General features: G+C 32.7%; 1 protein-coding gene across 5 annotated transcripts in view; it reads right to left on the bottom strand.

The window, feature by feature from the left end:
* Positions 1-19,391, bottom strand: part of LOC137618131 (putative inhibitor of apoptosis) — a 55,988-nt gene that overhangs the window by 12,305 nt on the left and 24,292 nt on the right. Inside the window, exon 1 of one of the 5 annotated variants that reach the window (XM_068348151.1) lies at positions 8,408-8,753. The exons of 1 other annotated variant lie outside the window; for it this stretch is intronic. The gene's annotated coding sequence lies outside the window, so the exon portion shown is untranslated. Of the gene's footprint in view, positions 1-564; positions 684-4,026; positions 4,367-8,407; positions 8,754-19,391 lie in introns of those variants that run through there. 3 more of the 5 variants (XM_068348149.1, XM_068348150.1, XM_068348152.1) reach the window with 3 other exon arrangements.

The following is a 19,391-nucleotide window of genomic DNA, read 5'->3' on the forward strand; positions in this document are numbered from 1 at the left end:
TAGCATTTTGCTTTTTCAACTAGGGTTGTAGCTTAGCTAGTAGTAGTAATTTGGAGCCACAATTTTATATCAAAGTGAGGGCCGTACGCTTAAACACATTATGTATGATAGCGGCCACCTGTGTGTGTGTGTGTGTGTGTGTGTGTGTGTGATTACGGCAGTGGAAGGGGGTCGCAGAGGAGTGTTAGCCCCCCCCCCTTTCCTTTTAAGGTAAGGACAAGACTTGTAGGTTGGGTTAGGGGGGAAAATTTAGGTCGGTCGAAGTCAATTTATAATCCAAACGGGAGGAGGAACTGACCGCTGATAATCAAAGGCTCCAAACTTACATCACTGTGATTATTTTCAACTAATAATCATGATTACTGCTATAAATATCGCATCAGTAGAAGAATTTCTCGGGAAAGGCAGTTTGCTAATGCGTGGTAGATACTTTATGTTTTTGTTTCGGAAATAGGACACTAACTTTCTCAAATTGCATCTAATAACAGATATTCTAGAGCAAAATGGCCTTTACAGTACAGTGTAGATGACCATTCAGCAACAAATAAGAAAAGGTTAGCTTACCGTTAGCCAAACCTGAGGTGAAAGAAATAGCATCACTAGGAGACAGAATAGAGAATACGTCACAAAACAAAGTAAAATGGCGGAGTGCGGACAGGCGGAGTAAGTGTTGCCATGAGCTTTCTCCTAAGTTATCGTACAAGGGCTTCAAAATTATGTTTTTTCTATGGAATTATCGTACATACTATAATATTTGCATTTACTACAGTGGTAGTAATAATTATATATATATATATATATATATATATATATATATATATATATATATATATATATATATATATATATATATATATATATATATATATATACATATATACATATATACATATATACATGTATATATACATATATACATATATACATGTATATATATATATATATATACATATATACATATGTATATATACATATATACATATGTATATATACATATATACATATGTATATATACATATATACATATGTATATATACATATATACATATGTATATATACATATATACATATGTATATATACATATATACATATGTATATATACATATATACATATGTATATATACATATATACATATGTATATATACATATATACATATGTATATATACATATATACATATGTATATATACATATATACATATGTATATATACATATATACATATGTATATATACATATGTATATATACATATATACATATGTATATATACATATATACATATGTATATATACATATATACATATGTATATATACATATATACATATGTATATATACATATATACATATGTATATATACATACATATATATATATATATATATATATATATATATATATATATATATATATATATGTTTATATATATACATATATAACCTATCTATCTATCTATCTATCTATCTATATATATATATATAAATTATATATATATATATATATATATATATATATATATATATATATATATATATATATATATATATATACATATATAACCTATCTATCTATCTATCTATCTATATATATATATATATATATATATATATATATATATATATATATATATATATATATATATATATATATATATATATATATATATAAAACCTATCTATCTATATATATATATATATATATATATATATATATATATATATATGTGTGTGTGTGTATATATGTATATATATATACACACTATATATATATATATATATATATATATATATATATATATATATATATATATATATATATAGAGAGAGAGAGAGAGAGAGAGAGAGAGAGAGAGAGAGAGAGAGAGAGAGAGAGAGAGAGAGAGAGAGAGAGAGAGAGAGAGAGAGAGAATACTACACGATACATTTTATTATTTCACAAACAGACAAAATAAAATGACCAATTTCCTTTGGATAAACCTAGCCTTACTATACATCAAAATGGACAAAATTGAAATAAGCATTTCCTTCAGCTATACTCGTGCTTTACATCAAAACAGACAAAATAAAAATGTTACTTTCCTTCAGATGTATCCATACATAACATATCAATGGAAAATAAATGCTTTCGTAATAGATTTTTACAACATAAATTGTATTTTTTGTACATAATTTAATAGCATAGTATTAATACATACAAAAGTTTGCTATTTCTAATACGAGCTCTCATGTCCCTTAAATTGTGAGATCAAATTCTCTACAATCTCCCTCGTCTTTTATACATTCAGTTGTTATGATAGCTCAATTTATTATTGAAGTATTCAGTCAGTTTTATGTATTTTGAACAAATCTACTTTAGTGAATACTCTTTGTATTCAGGAGCCAGGTCTCGTACATCAAATAAGCTAATGGTAATCGGTAAAGAAAGATTGCCTACTACAATGCTCAAGTAACCCTCGCTCTCTTTCCACAGTGATATTAGAGAGACCTTGTCCCTTGGAATTTTTACTTTTTTTTTCTATTTTCTGTCAGTAAAAGACAAATAATTGATAAATTTATATATAGTGCTAGAGACGTAGTGAAATTATCGTACAAAACCGTACCATAATAGACTTGCTATCGTACATCGTACAAGAGGGTCAAATTATCGTACGTGTACGATATATATCGTACATATGGCAACACTAGGAGTAATGACAACACCAGTGTTGCCAACTGTGGTAGTCATAAATGAGTTAGATTGTGGTCTGAGATGCGCTAGAAAGAGACTTCTCCCTGTATATGGATTTTATGCTTCGCATAGAAGATGAACTAATAACAAACTTACGAGCAACAGTGCAATTATTGCGAATGTTGGATACGGGTTTGTTATACGAATGGTTGGCTGACATACAGTACAATCAGGTACACGGGCTATGCTGCTATGCACTAGGGTACGATAACTATAGTAGGTCTGATCATACCCGACCACAGTTTATCGTACATGCATGATGATTATCTTAAGCTCTTTTGGAAATCCTAAATATTGTTGTTTGATCATTAAAGACTTACGAAATTTCCTGTATTTATAAGACAACATTATCGTATCCTGTCCTAAAATGATTGTTTTCTTCCCCCCCCCCCCAAAAAAAAAAAAATAAGAAAATCCGATTGATTCGAAACAATATTCTACGTTCACATCGGTACCCGCCACACAACAAACCACATTAAAAATTATATATATATATATATATATATATATATATATATATATATATATATATATATATATATATATATATATATATATATATATATATATGTGTGTGTGTGTGTGTATATATATATATATATATATATATATATATATATATATGTATATGTATATATATATATATATATATATATATATATATATATATGTATATGTATATATATATATATATATATATATATATATATATATATATATATATATATATATATATATATATATATATATATATATATATATATTTTATAAAGTAGTTTCAGATTTGTTTACGGAACAATCTTGGTAGACACTATATGATTTTATTTACAATAGAACTTCAACAGACCTATGGGCCATAACCAAAATTCTGTGAAAAAAATAATTAGCGAATATACAAGAGGGTATTATTTTGCTGTTTACCCAAAGCTCTTCTCTATTGGGTAACCCAATAGAAAAGAGGACACTTTTAGAACAAGTTTGGGTATAAGACTTAGAAAAAAAAAGAAAAAAAAAAAACATTATGGAATCATGAATTGAAACAATATGACCGAGTTGTGTAAGGAGACAAATGACACAACAAAGCATTTGTTTAATTGTCGAAAATTAGGGAAATTTAGAAGCAGTAACATAAAACTAAGGAAATAACAATCGCCAGGCTTTGAAATTTCCTGATATATTAGGCTATGGAAGTTGAAAATAAAAGTATGCAGATTGTAGAGAATTGCACCAATGCATATATTACTGTGCCCACAGTCATAGTGTTAACTTTTTGGACACTTTTGACAAACAACTATACTTACGAGTAGCCACTGAACCAATATCACTATTTATTCCTCTTATAGTCTTTTTTTAAAAAGAAAATCCAAAGCTTCAAAACTATGAAAGGGCGTTACTGTTCAGAGTCCAGGATTAACACTGAATTTCTATTTCACCACATATAATGGAAATATAAATGGTAAAACTCCACTCACAAGCGTGAATCATAAAATGATTTGGACGGCCAAAGATCACTCCACAGAATTCTATGGTGAAGTTTTGGCTGTTGTGCTACACAACGCTTAAGCGTTACTACTGGGTGAATTTGGTGAAAACAACTGCACCAACGTCCCACGGTTCCACAACTTCGACCGTAGTTCGACGAATGGCAGCCTTGTTCAGTTCACAGTTGCCAAGTCGCATTTCCTACGGGCCGTGCCAACATGAAGCGTTGGATGTACTGTAATACTCTACGAACGAAGATTATTTCCACTGGATTATCGTACATGAGTGCTAAAATTATCGTTTTTCGCCCAAAATTATCGTACACATTTAAGAAGTTACATAAATTACTTTTTTCAAGGTATTTTAGTAAACACACACACATTTTTCTACTTACTTAAACAGCTGGATGAGTAATTAAAAAAATCCAAACATTTCAGTTGCCACTTAAAGCTTCTCTTAAGCTACTTGTTAAAAAAAATTCTATTCACTTAATCAGCTAGTTCATTTTTTTTCTACTTACTTAAATAGCTGGCTGAGTAATTACCCAAGTCCTTCAAAAGTTAAGGCAATTGTTTACAACACCACGCTCTCCATTTACTCCAAAATAGTGTAATCCTGCAGTTCTCATCTTCTTGCACAGTAATTAGGTGGTTATTTAGATTCTGGGAAAGCTATAATTAGTAAGATGTTGAGGAAGGGGAAGGGGTTATAAAACGAAAATAGCTCGATTTCCCCACCAAAGGACTTGGAACACGTCAACACTGCCAACACAAACAGAATTCGTGATGCCAGCGTACATAAAATAATAAACAGAAGTTTGTGCTACCAGCGTACATTTGATATACTGTATATTCAAAATATACTTCATCAAAAATTGAGTGATTACTCAAAAGTGCCCTTATTTGTAAATTGTATATTTTATGGACACTTTTGAGTAATTAATCTATTTTTAATTAAGTATATTTTGAATATATAGTATATCAAATGTACGCAGGCATCACGAACTTCTGTTTATGAACGCTGACATCACGAATTCTGTTTGGTTTACTATTTTGACATGTCAGTTCCAAGTCGTTTAGTGAGGAAACCGAGCTATTTTCTTTTTTATAACCCCTTCCCCCTTCCTCAACATATCTTGCTAATTATTGCTTTCCCAGAATTTAAATAACCACATAATTACTGTGCAAGAAGATGAGAACTGCAGGATTGCATTATTTTGGAGTAAATGGAGAGCGTGGTGTTGTAAACAATTTCCAAAGTTATTTTCCTCTATATAATATAAAAGAAACACTAATTTAGATATCCAGACATCCTGTATTCCCTAAGATGGATAGGTCTACGTTCCCGGAGGTTGTGATTGTGAAACCGTTACCTAGGAAGGAAATGTTACCTGTGATTGCCTGGATGAAGAACAAATAACTTATTCGACGGGAATTAAAATGTGAATCATGCAGTACATTTATGAACTGGATAAAGTGCAGGGCCTCTGTAGACGGTCATGTCTGGAAGTGCCAGGTTAAAGATTGTTCACGGTATAAACGAAACTCATCAATTAGGAAGGACTCATTTTCTGCAAAATCTAAAGTGAAATTGCAGCTGTGGATTCATGTCATATATTGTTGGTGCAATGAAATGCGGAAACAGGAAACTTCTCGTATTGTAAATATATCTTGGCAGAACATAGTGGATTTTTACAGTTTTTTCCAGAGAGGTGTGTACGTGACATTTTGAGCATAATCCTGTAAAGCTTGGGATAATAGTTCAAGTTGATGAATCGTGCTTTTCACTTAAACCTAAGCACCATCGAGGACGATCCCCTGCACGTCAGAGTCTGGGTTTTTTGTCTTGGTAGATACTAGTAGGCCTACATCTCCAGCAATGGGATATATAGAAATAGTGGAAGACAGGGACCAAGAGACACTTTTGCCAATGATAGAAAAAGTAGTGAGACATGGATCAACTATCCACAGCGATGAATGGGGAGCCTATAGAAATATAGCTAATAATCAAAACTACCAGCAAAGAACCGGGAACCACTCTTTGCACTTCGTTGACCTGCAGACAGGCACCATATACAGCATAGGCGTATTGGACAAAACATAAAGCAAAATTCAAGAACATGCGAGGATGAAAGTGTGAATTTCTTCCAAGATATTTGAACCAGTTTATGTGGATGGAACGAATTACGGATAACAGATTGAGTTCTGTCATCTAATTGCTTCTCAATTTCCTTTTGATTCCTAAGATGTTGGTTTTAAATTACTTTTAGCTTTTTTTTTTATGAATCATATGATATTGAATTTAATATAAAGCCATTAACTTAATAATTTTTCTTCCATCAATAAAGTGATCTTTTATATTTCCAACATGTTTTTTCCTCATTTACCTTTTCTGTTTTTCCTTCAAAGTACAGAATATTTCATGTCAAGATTAGCGAACCCAACCATCACCGGGTTCGTTATTCTTGACATGAGGTTAATTGGGTTCGCTATTCTTTACATATGGGCAATTGAATTCATTATTCTTTACATGTGGAAAATTGGGTTCCTTAATTTTGACCTAGAAATGTTGGGTTCGCTGATCTTGACAAGATCCCAAAATAGAATAGCAGGCCCGAGTGTAGCCTCAAGCAACTCCAATCCAAGACAAAGGAAGACCATGGTACAGAGGCTATGGCACTACACGATACTAGAGCACAAAGGTTTGATTTTGGAGTGCCTTTCTCCTAGAAGAGCTGTTTACCATAGCTTATTATTATTATTATTATTATTATTATTATTATTATTATTATTATTATTATAACTAAGTTACAAACCTAGTTGGAAAAGCAGCATGCTATATGTTAGCCCAATGGATCTATCAGGGAAAATAGTCCAGTGAGGAAAGGAAACCAGGACATAAATAAACTAGAAGAGAAGTAATGAACACTCAAAATAAAATATTTTAAGAACAGCTTCAACATTAAATTGGATCTTTCACATATAAACTAAAAAGCAAGAGAACTCTACCCCCAAGAAAGTGGAAGACCATGGTACAGAGGCCATGGCACTACCCAGACTAGAGAACAATGATTTGATTTTGGAGTGTTCCTCTACTAATTGCCTGGCAATAACAGTGGTAGCACGTTCGCCTAGCATTCGAATGGCAGCAGATCGATCGCACCTCGGGAACGTAAGTTTAAACTGTTTACCGGGGAGGATACTGCTGTTTGGGTGCTACCAAACGTTTTATTTTTTAATCTAGGATTTTATATAGAATATATTTATTTTTGTAAAGAGTATATTATTCCAATCCCCAGTGTTTAAAGTGGTATTCGCTTGTATCCTGTTAAAGAATAGTAAGTAATGGTTTTTAAGTAATTTTTAAGAATAATTACCCAGTTTTATTTTGAGTGTACTTAAGAGACCTTTGGATATTCAGTGTTTTTATATATTGCTATATAGGAGTTATATAACTGTCTCAGAGTTCGGGTATTAATATTTCGAGGTGTAACAGATTTGATCTAAAAGCAAACAGGTGAGTTTGGAATTCGAGAGGATTTGTATAGCTTGCCAGTTGTAATATATATCATATCATATGTTTGGTTCCCAGACACGAGCTATAGTATGATATATTTTTGGTGCCCAGACCCAGGAGCCGTCATCATATATAATATAATATATATATATATATATATATATATATATATATATATATATATATATATATAAATTATATATATATGTATATATATATATATATATATATATATATATATATATACATATATATATTATTACATTTTATTTTATCATATATTATATTATATTATATTACATTATATTATATATATTATATATTATATTATATTGTATATTATATATATTATATATACATTATATATATTATGTATATGTATTATATATATATATTATATATATATATATATATATATATATATATATATATATATATATATATATATATATATATATATATATATATATGTATATATATATGTATGTATATATATATATTATACATATACATATATATATATATATTATACATATACACACACATATATATATATATATATATATATATATATATATATATATATATATATATATATATATATATATATATATATATATATATATGTGTGTGTGTGTGTGTGTGTGTGTGTGTGTGTTTGTATTACGGATGATATACGCTTACCTTTTCATGAATTTTGTAGTTAAGTGTTTCGGTGATAGGTATATCATTAAATCACAACTTCAATTGTTATAATTGCGTCAGGTAACAGAAAACAATAGGCCGGACTGGATATCACTGGAACTTGAACACGAATATTTTTGTAGTAACACAGAAATATATAAGAAAGTCAATGTTGCTACGGTAACCCAAACTCTTCCTTCTCTCCACGGGCCTGATTCACAAACATGAACTCTCAACGGAGGGAGTTTTGGGTAACCAAGAGACAAGACACACGCCAGACAATGAGAAGAATGGCTACTTGTCCGACTCCGTGAGTCAATTCAGACCTCGGACTGTGACAGTCGGATCGAACTCCAAAGTGAACTAGAACTTTATGTTATCTTTACATACACTGGTTTTTCCATTATCACGAGGGTATAGCATGATATCGGGGAGATAGTAGGTTCTTATCACATATTTGAGGAAACCTAATGAATATATTCTCGAAAAGGACCAATTATTTATTTATTCCCAGCAGTAGTTACGCTGTTTCGTAATCCGTATAAAAAAAGGTAATAGATCTACTGATATACAGTATCTGATAGGGGCAAGTTTTACAGTGTTTCCATTAATGGGCAGAATTGGAAACAGAAATGCGGAGAAACTGTCTCGAAGACCCTGAGTATAAACACCTTTAGGATCTAAACAGATGATTTCACAAGATCTTTGTTAATATTATGTATTTTGTAACGTAATACTATATGCACTACGGATATCAAGAGTAATGTTGCACATCATTGCATTAGTAATACATGTTTTAGCATAGTTTTTAAGTGTAGTAGCGTATGTTATGAAGGACCCCGTCTTTTATATACAACACTAATGAACTGTTATTATTCCAGGTATGTTTGAGGGCAGTAACTATTTAAGTACATTGATAAAAATCACCATATTTGATATTTGGCGACAGTTAAGACGAAACCCATGCAGAGAAGCACCAGTAGAAGAAGAGCCAACTAGAAGATTGCAACCCCATGCATCAGGAATACAGTCCAATAAGTCTAGGATGTCAAGAAAGAAGCAAACATCATACATAAATATTTTGTTTGTGAGGACCAAGTAAGGTAAGATTAAAATGGCTTACCAGAGGCATAGGCGCAAAGGTAAATATTTACCCAAGTCAGAGTTATTTGTACATGAAATACTGTATCATTAAGTATAGAACTATCAAAATTGGTTGCACAAACACACAAAAAGCGCAATAAAATACACAAGAATTAGGTTAGAATTAACTTTGTTTAGGAAGTTACAAGTTAATTTTGTAGATTTCATTTGCCTAACCTAATTCAGGCAAGAAGTCAAAATGCCGCTGATATTGAACATCCTAAGAAATTCAGCATTGTTGTTGAATCCAATTCTTTTGCAACACGATGACAAGAATGATGTGAGGAATTTATGATATAATTAGAAGTATTAGATTGTATGAAAGATTCACAGAAGAAGGCATTATTACTGCACACAGCCCGTAGAGAGGTTCGGGAAGAGTTTAAGACACTACAACCTACCGATGACTAGTGAAGCTGCGATTAAGGCTCTTACCACATATTTTGCTCCTCAGGTCAATAAATTTTTTGAAAGGTATCAATTTACAGCACAGCCATATCAGAAAGAAAATGAAAGTTTAGATGCATTTGTGACTAAACTTAAGAATTTAGCTGTTTCATGTTAATTTTTAGAGTTGGAAAATGTTATCATAGATCATGTTATTCAACATCACAAGAGCTAAGAAAAAATTACTGCAATACAAAGATTTAACACTAGAAAAGGTATTGATTATAGGCAGAGCCTTAGAGACACCAGATAGGCAAAGTAATATAATAAGTAATTCTACAAGCAATAGAATAGAAAATTCTAAAATCAAGATAGGCTCAAAGTTGAAAGACAACGATAATCAGAAAGAATACGTCAGAGCCTATTCATAGGAAATAGCCGAACTCCAATGTTCTCAAATATTAGAATCAGACCTAGATGCAGAAGAAACAGGAAAAACCCAAATGCTCTAGGTATGGTAAAACTGATCATCTTGCATACAAAGCCAAGAAATGCCTTGCTACGGGACAGACATTATAGAAAGATGAGGCATTTTTCAAATGTTTGTAGATTCCGTAAACAGTATGCAAAGGAAATAAATGCAGCAGATGGTACTATAGGCCAAGATGATAATACTTAGTAAAGTTTTAGAGAGTTCAATGACAGGTAGTGACTTATGTGGAAATGAGGCAACTTGTAAACCCTATAAAGATATATGGAGTGAATTGAGCATAGCGCGAGGTTGTACAGTATAATGAAAGGGTCAAGAGTAATTATTCCTAGTTCACTGAGAAATAAGGTTTTGTCTGAAATACATGCTGATCATCAAGGTATTGACAGATCAAAGTCTATTGCGAGGACTTTTGTCTGGTGGCCAGTTGTAGATAGAGATATTGAATTATTTGTAATAAACTGTATGAATTGTGTTATGCAACAGAAAAATCCTCAATTTGCTAGAATACACCAATGGGAGTTACCCAGGCATCCATGTCAAAGAGGGCATATAGATTTTGCAGGTCCTTTCTTAGGTTACTTGTTTTTTTTTATAGTAGTAGATGCTTACAGTAAGTGGCCAGAAGTAATTCCAAGGAAGGTGACAACATCTTACGCAACATTCTACGCGTGGTATTCCAGAAAGAATTGTAGCTGATAATGTTCCACAGTTTACCTTGCAAGAATTCAATGAGTTTTGTAATGTGAATGGTATTAAGCATACATATCATCCTTCCACGAATGGAGAAGCTGAAAGATTTGTTCAAACATTTAAGAATAATATGAAGTGTGGAAAAGCAAATGCAAATAACATATTTTTTTTCATGAGTCAAAATTTTTATTGTCTTATTGAACAACACCGCACAACACAACATGTGTGACGACATCAAATTTGTTGATGGGGAGGAGGATTAGGTGCAAGTTAGATTTGTTGTATTCAAGTTTGCAAAGTGATTTAGAAGAAAAAAGGTATAAGCAATTAGAAAGTCTTCCAAAAGTCAGACATATTTCCCTTTATTCTTATGTCATGGCAAGATCATACAATACTCCAGCAAAGTGGGTACCAGGAGAAATTGTAAAAGAGATAGGAAATTTACATTATGATGTTCAAGTTGGTGGAAATATTGTAAAACAGGATGTTGATCAATTTCAGCCGTTAAATAAAAATCCTGTAGATAATGTGAATGTTAGAGATGGAAAATTTTCATAAGTAATAAAGTCAGATGAATCAAATATTAACCAAGATGCTCAAACATCAAATGTAGTTTCCGAATCTATTCATGAACCAGTACAGGATGAAGTTAGAGTACTTCCCAATAGGATGAATAGAGGGAAGCTCACTGAGAGATTAGATTTGTCAAGTTTTGTACAATGTCAAGTTAAGGGGGAGGAGACTGTTATGTATTTTATATTTTAATACTATAAGCACTACGGGTATTAAGAGTAATGTTGCACAGTATTGCATTAATCAAACGTGTTCCAACATAGTTTATAAGTGTAGTAGCGTATGTTATGGAAGAGTTGATCATTTATTAATTGGCTCAAGAATTTTATTCTTCTTACTTTTGCATAACAGTAGGATCCAGTCTTTTTTAAGAGTGATGCTCTTTTGTTTTTCGTATTTGTGTATGAGTTTTGTTTACATACTCTCACTCGAGAGTCGCAAGTAAGTAAGAGATTATCAGAGATGTAAAGGCTGAGCCAGATTAAACATACACTAATGAAAAGCCTATAATTATATCCCACCAGAAGACGAGTCGGCGGCAATGCTGGGATCTTTATATACAACACTAATGAACTATTAGTATTCCAGGTATGTTTGAGGGTAGTGACTATTCAAGCACATTGATAACAAACACCATATTTGATAAATATATTAAAAAATAGCTATTCGAGATGAAATACAAACAACAGAGGAGGCCTGAAAGATTAACGTTCACACACATATCGTATCTCCCAATGTTACTTGGCTGTAATCAGCTTTCTGATAACAGCACAGTGCACTGATAAACCATGTCAAGTACTGTACCATGATTCTGGCTGGCACTGTGGTCCCGAATGTTCTGTTTGGGAACGTGAGGAGAATTTATTTGCATTGGGTTACAGAGCCTATTGTTATTCACTGGTCTCGTGATTTAGAACACTTGCACCTCTTTTTCGCACAAAATATATCGAACGTTATTCTTCGTCTGTCAGTTGCTAAAACTTGCTGTGTTTTCTTTGAATCTCGGGTCCAAATATAAACAAAAGACCAAATTGATCGCACAAATGCCAAAGAAATTCCAGCGACTTTTCGATCTTTTCTTTACTGTCGTTGGGTTAACAAGGAGAGAGAGAGAGAGAGGGTTATTCTATTATGCGCCGGTAATTGTATGCATATCAGGCTGCACTCGGACATATTTTGATATGGAAGTTCATCCTTTTTTTTTTTTATTGAAATAGGATTTGATCCCACTTCACTATTTTTATTGACATTTTTTATCATATTTTCATATTCATACACACTCCTGTAGGCCTATATAGCTAATAGCCTATCTACCAATGGTATCTCATCCTGGTCGAGAGACGAACTAATATAGATTCCAGGGCAAGACATGTACAGTATTTTACTCTCTCATATCCCTCTATGCTATGACACTGTTGACTAAAGCTGACAATTGTTTAGCTGGTAGTTAGGTGAGTGCGGTTGGTCTTGGGTTTGGCCATTTTCATCACCATGCTAGCCATTGCGGATTGGTGATGGTGGGAGATTTTAGTCTGATCACCGACAACAAACAACCTTAGCATGGGTGGCCATGATTAGTACAGGTTTACTGATCGTGGTAATGCACAAACCCTTTCACCACATTAAAGTGTCCTCTCTAAACAAGTAAAAGTGTGTGCAGTGGGCCAACAGGAGATTTCGTGGATTCTGTGGATATGAAATGGCAGAAAGATAGAATGAAAATAGTAAGTAGTCAGATTAAGACGTCAAAGCTTTAATGAAAAGGCGACATGTAATACAAATAAAGAGGAGGTTAATATCAACCCAGAAAGAATATAGTGTCTATGAGAAAGTGAATGCCAAGGAAATGTTATTAGAGATGTGAAGAGTGGTGAGAATGTAGATGGTAGAGAACATTAAACATTTTATGACTGGCTTGGTGTAAGTCTAAGGAAAGTGTGTGTTATGTCTTCATGGCCATTTAAGATCTTTGTGGATCGAATGGTTCGAGATGCCAGAGAAAGAACACCTGATAAAGGCGAGAAGCTATTGGATAAGAAATTGAATTGTGGACAGGTTGTAGAATTATGACATTATACTGACTTGGAACAGTTATAGAGAAATTCCAAAAGCTGATAACAGAGTTTGAAGGGCAAGAAGAGAAATTTGAGAGTGAATGTGAGCACGAGTAAGGTACTGAGGATAAAAGGAAATAATGAGGACGGACAAGTGAAGATCATTATGGATAGTGGATAAATAAAAGTTGCTGATTCATATTAGATATCTTGTAGAAAATGTAACGGATGATGACAAAATACGAGGAAAGGTAAATATCAGAATAGAAACAAAAAAGATTGAATGATATGTGCAAATATTGGCAAGATAATTTGAACTGTATGAAAGTCAAGGGTAGGATTGTTTGAAGTGTTTGCTCAACCAACTCTCCTTTTTGGAAGTGAATTATTGATATTAAAGACAAGCGGAATAAGAAAATAAGACTGAAACGGTTGAGATGTACTGTTTACAAATTATTATTATTATTATTATTATTATTATTATTATTATTATTATTATTATTATTATTATTATTATCATTATTATTATTAGAACTCCACACAATATATTTTCCTTCTCTGGTTCCTGATCGCTATTAACTCGGCCAATTTTAAAGTGTTTGCTTTCAGACTGGAGCAATAAAGCGACCCATACGTATGAAGTATAAATCAAGAAAATTGTGCAGGTGCATACAGCAACCCCTATCCACAAAGCAAAACTTATTTAAAACGATTTCTCTTCGGGATCCTAAGAACAGCTTCATCAGTTGCCTTCAAATCTTTGCTAGAGTTACATTGGGCCATGATCTAGGGCAGGCACAAGTCTGAGCCTATTCTGTTCATTAGTTCCAGATATATCATAACGTCAAAAATGGCTGCAACAATGTCGAAGATGCTAAATCAGAAACTACTTGGCTGATTTGGACCAAATTTGGTGGAAATGTAGAGAGCCATAGGATAAAATAAACTGCGCAATATGGATAACCTTTATCTCAAGGTCACATGACGATGTTTAAAAAAAAAAAAAAAAAAAAAATATTTGTTTAAAAAGTTGAAAAAGTCTAGGCTGCTATTCAGTCCGATTTCATGCAAGATTTCATTCAAGACTGAAAAGTATGGGTTAGGTGGCCTTCCAAGGCAACCTTAACAGTAAAATGCTAGTTACTTGGTTAAAAAGTGTAGTTTAGGTCCTTTCGTATGCCTATAATCAATAATATGCTATTTCCAATCTCTCTATTGTTTCATTATGCTTAAGAGAGAATTATTGGCAAATTGTGTGTGGAGTTCTTTCTAAGAATTGCTTCAGCAATTCTAATGTTTTTAGTTATTATTATTATTATTATTATTATTATTATTATTATTATTATTATTATTATTATTATTATTATTATTATTATTATCTAAGTTACAACCGTAGTTGGAAAGGCAGGATGCTACAAAGCCAAGAGCTCCAACAGGGTAAAATAGCCAACTGAGGAAAGTAAATAAAATGATAGATAAAGTATATAAATAATAATGAACAATTGAAATAAATTTTTTTTAGAACAGTGACAACATTGAAACAGATCTTTCATACATAAACTATAAAAAGGGACTTATATCAGTCTGTTTAACTTAAAAACATTTACTGCAAGTTTGAACTTTTAAAGTTCTATTGATTCAACTACCCGATTAGGAAAATCATTTCACAACTTGGTCACAGCTAGAATAAAACTTCTAGAATTCTGAGTAGTATTGAGCCTCATGATGGAGAAGGCCTGATCTAGAATTAACTGCAAACATAGTATTACGAGCAGGATAGCACTGCCCAGGCAGATCTGAATGTAAAGGATGATCAGAATTATGAAAAATCTTATACAACATACATAACGAACTAATTGAACGACGGTGCCAGAGACTAATATGTAGATCAGTTATAAGAAATTTAATAGACCATAAGTTCCTGTCCAACAAATTAAGATGAGAATCAGCAGTTGAAACCAGACAGGAGAACAATACTCGAAACAAGGTAGAATGAAAGAATGAAAACACTTCTTCAGAATAGATTGATCACCGAAAATCTTAAAAGACTTTCTCAATACGCCAATCTTTTGTGCAATTGAAGAAGACACAGACCTAATTTGTTTCTCAAAAGTAAATTTGCTGAGAATCATACCTCAAATTTTAAACACGTCATCCAGAGTTAGGAAAAAATTATCAGTTCTGAGATCCGGATTTTGAGGAGCAACTGTCCTTGACCTACTTACAATAATACTTTGAGTGGGATAGGAGAAATTGACACCGAATAGTCTGGCATATTCTTTGCTTATTCCCCTCCGTCTTCATACACCTGACAACACTAAGATTACTCAACAATAATTTCTCGCTCAAGGGGTTAAATACTGCACTGCAATTGTTCAATGGCTACTTTCCTCTTGGTAATGGTAGAAGAGACTCTTAAGCTATGGTAAGCAGCACTTCTAAAAGGACACTCCAAAAGCAAACCATTTTTCTCTAGTCTTGGGTAGTACCATAGCCTCTGTACCATGGTCTTCCATTGTCTTGGGTTAGAGTTCTCTTGCATGAGGATATACTCGGGTATACTATTCTATCTCATCTTCCTCTTGTTTTTGTAGTTTATATATGAAAGATCCAATTTAATGTTATTCCTGTTCTTAAAATATTTGATTCTGATTGTTCATTACTTTTCATGTAGTTTATCTATTTCCTTGTTTCCTTTCCTCACTGTTCTATTTTTCCCTGTTGGAGCTCTTGGGCTTAGCCTATAGCATCCTGCTTTACCAACTGGGGTTGTAGGTTAGCTTGTAATAATAATAATAATAATAATAATGATAATAATAATAATAATGATGATAATAATAATAATAATGATAATAATAAAAAGGTTAGCATAGAAGAATGGAGGGATAAGAGTATATGGAAGTGGTTCGGTCACTTGAAAAGAATGGATGGCAATAGGCTACTGAAAAGAATGTAGAAGTGCAGCAAGCTAAAAGGAATGGATAGGCGGAATAAGAATTATATGGGAAATTATTGTCCTTGATATCTACGAGTCACAAGAGTAAGCGCAAGGTAGGATTGAATGGTGCAGTGTGTCAAAGTGAGTTCAACGCAATGCTGATGAGCCTTCTGTGTATGTGTATGGAGGGACTATAGTTGCTGCAGAGGTTCCGGGCGAAATAGGCCCCACCCCTGTTGATGTCATAGGCAATCCTATTGTCTATCTCATTAACAGCGGTCATAACACATCCCCTTGAAGTGATTATGAATTAGTAAAGTTTGAAATTTGTAAGGGGATGTTTTGTGACTGCTGCTAACATGGGAGACAACGTGATTGGCTATGACATCATCAGAGGGTGGGGCTTATTTCGCCCGGAATATTTGCAGCGACTATTATTCTGTGGAAGTTTTTACTGCACAGGAGTTCATTCATGATCCAGAAATGAAGAGATAAATGAGACAGGGACTCAGTTATATGTGTTGCTCTTCTTTGGAGTCAACTGCATTAGGTAGATTTATGCAGATAAATATATTTCTTAAGAAGTGCTGATGTCAGCGAGAGAAACAGCGTAGTTGTCCAACTTTATTTGTGAGTTTTTCATAAGTCATCTTAAACGGACAAACACTCAGCTAGAATAAGTCTTCCGTTGGTATCTTTAATCCTATGTCTTTTTTCATAGCAGAGTTTATTAAGTCGGTTTATATCTTTACAGTGAATGCTCTTCAAGCTAAACTAAGTATGTATATAAACGAAACAATATCACCATAGATCAGTATCATGTTCATTTCCTGCCCTTAGCTTTCGATTTATAAGTCAATGCTTTCACCAAAAACAAAACACCGGAATACTGAATTTACGAATACAACCAGCTCAAAGAAATATCGACGAGGGGGATTTAAGTGGTGTTAATAATGAACTCCCAATCTTCTTCTTTGCTCTTTCCATTAATTTAGATAGTTATGTTACCACGTATAATGAAGATCTGTAATGTTTACTTTTCTTGCAGCGACAAAGGATTGGTTTGAAGAGCACAGACAATAACATTCCAACTCGCTTAGTGAATTTCATTTCCTGGATTCGACTACAGCAAGTATTTCCTCATGATAATTTGCTTGCCGTTCTTTCCGATATAACCTTGTTTGCAGGCAAAGCCACGAAACCAAGTTTGATAAACTATCTGTAATAAGAGTCATCAGCATATAATCTGATAATTGTAGGAGTAACTTGTTGTTTAATTGCTGGATTAAATATTGATTTACACACGTTTACCTTTAATCCAAATTTAGATACATTGCTAATCGTGAACAGCCGATCTTAGACAGAAATGTTTCACATAGGCCTTTTAAGCAAGTGTTATCTGTTTTTTATAATTTGCAATACTGTACAGAATTCTCTTGATTGTTGTAAAAAGTTTATGTGGATGGCCTTGCTTTTACTACTGCCTTTGTTAATCATATGGCACTTGCCTTCAAACTTAAACAGATGGGAGTAGGTGGGCCTTTTATTAGTATCATTATTGGATTTTTAAGGAATTGATTGCAAAGAGTAATTGCTGATGGATATCATAGTGACTACATATATGTAATATCTTATGTTATTCAGGGTAGTATTCGCGGCCCATCAGTTTTCATACTATATGGGAATGGAATAGATAATTAGCTTGTTGCATATCAGGGTAATGTTACTCTCTTTGCATCAGTTCAAATTACGTTGAGATCAATGTCTTCAACTATGTGGTTTACAGCTAATGATTTTCAAATCTAGGTGTGATTCTTGATTGCAAATTTACTTTTAAGATACGCTTCTGGTCTGCTTCTCCTTCAATTGCACAACAAAATTGGCATATTGAGAAAGCCCGGTTAAGATTTTCGTGACCAATCTATCCGAAGGAAATTTTTTAATTCTCTCATCCTGCCATGTTTTGAGTATTGTTTTCCTGTCTCATCTTAATTTGTTACACAGAAACTTGCGTTCTATCAAACTCCTTAACCCTGATCTGGATATTGTATTTCTTGCATAGTCGTTCAATTAGTTCTTTGTGCATTTTGCATAAGATTTTCATAATTCTGACCTTCCTTTGTATTCAGATCATCCCGGACAGTACCATACAGTAAGTAGTACTAAGTATGCAGTTGACTCCAACAGTCATGAGACTCAATATTACACAATATCTTAAAAGTTTTACTCCAGCTGTGATCGAATTCTGGATTATCATCCTGATATGGTAGTTGAATCGATGCAACTCCAGAAGTTCAAATTGATTACAGAATTCCCTTGATTGTAGTAAAAAGTTTATGTATCGTTTTTATTATTCATAATTCATAGTTTATTCATTACTTCTTTATTTCTTTTCCTCACTTGGCTGTTTTCCTAGTTGCAGCCCCTGAGCTGGTAGAACTCTGCTTTCCCAACTATGATTGTAGCTTTTCTAGCAATAATGATAATGATGATAATTGCACTTGGAAGAGAAACCCAGTCTTCTCATCAAGAGAAGATTGAAATGTATTCGCTATAGCTTTTGAACAAGTTGAGAAGAGGCCAGTTAATTTCTTTCTTAAAGCAAGTTTCTGAGATTGATTGGAAGCTTAAGTCTGATTTCGGGTTTGGCTAGTGACAAAATCCCTGCGTAGGATTTCTCAGGATTCCTTCAGAAATTGAGGGATT

Source organism: Palaemon carinicauda, chromosome 24, assembly GCF_036898095.1.
Source record: "Palaemon carinicauda isolate YSFRI2023 chromosome 24, ASM3689809v2, whole genome shotgun sequence".
NCBI lineage: Eukaryota > Metazoa > Arthropoda > Malacostraca > Decapoda > Palaemonidae > Palaemon > Palaemon carinicauda.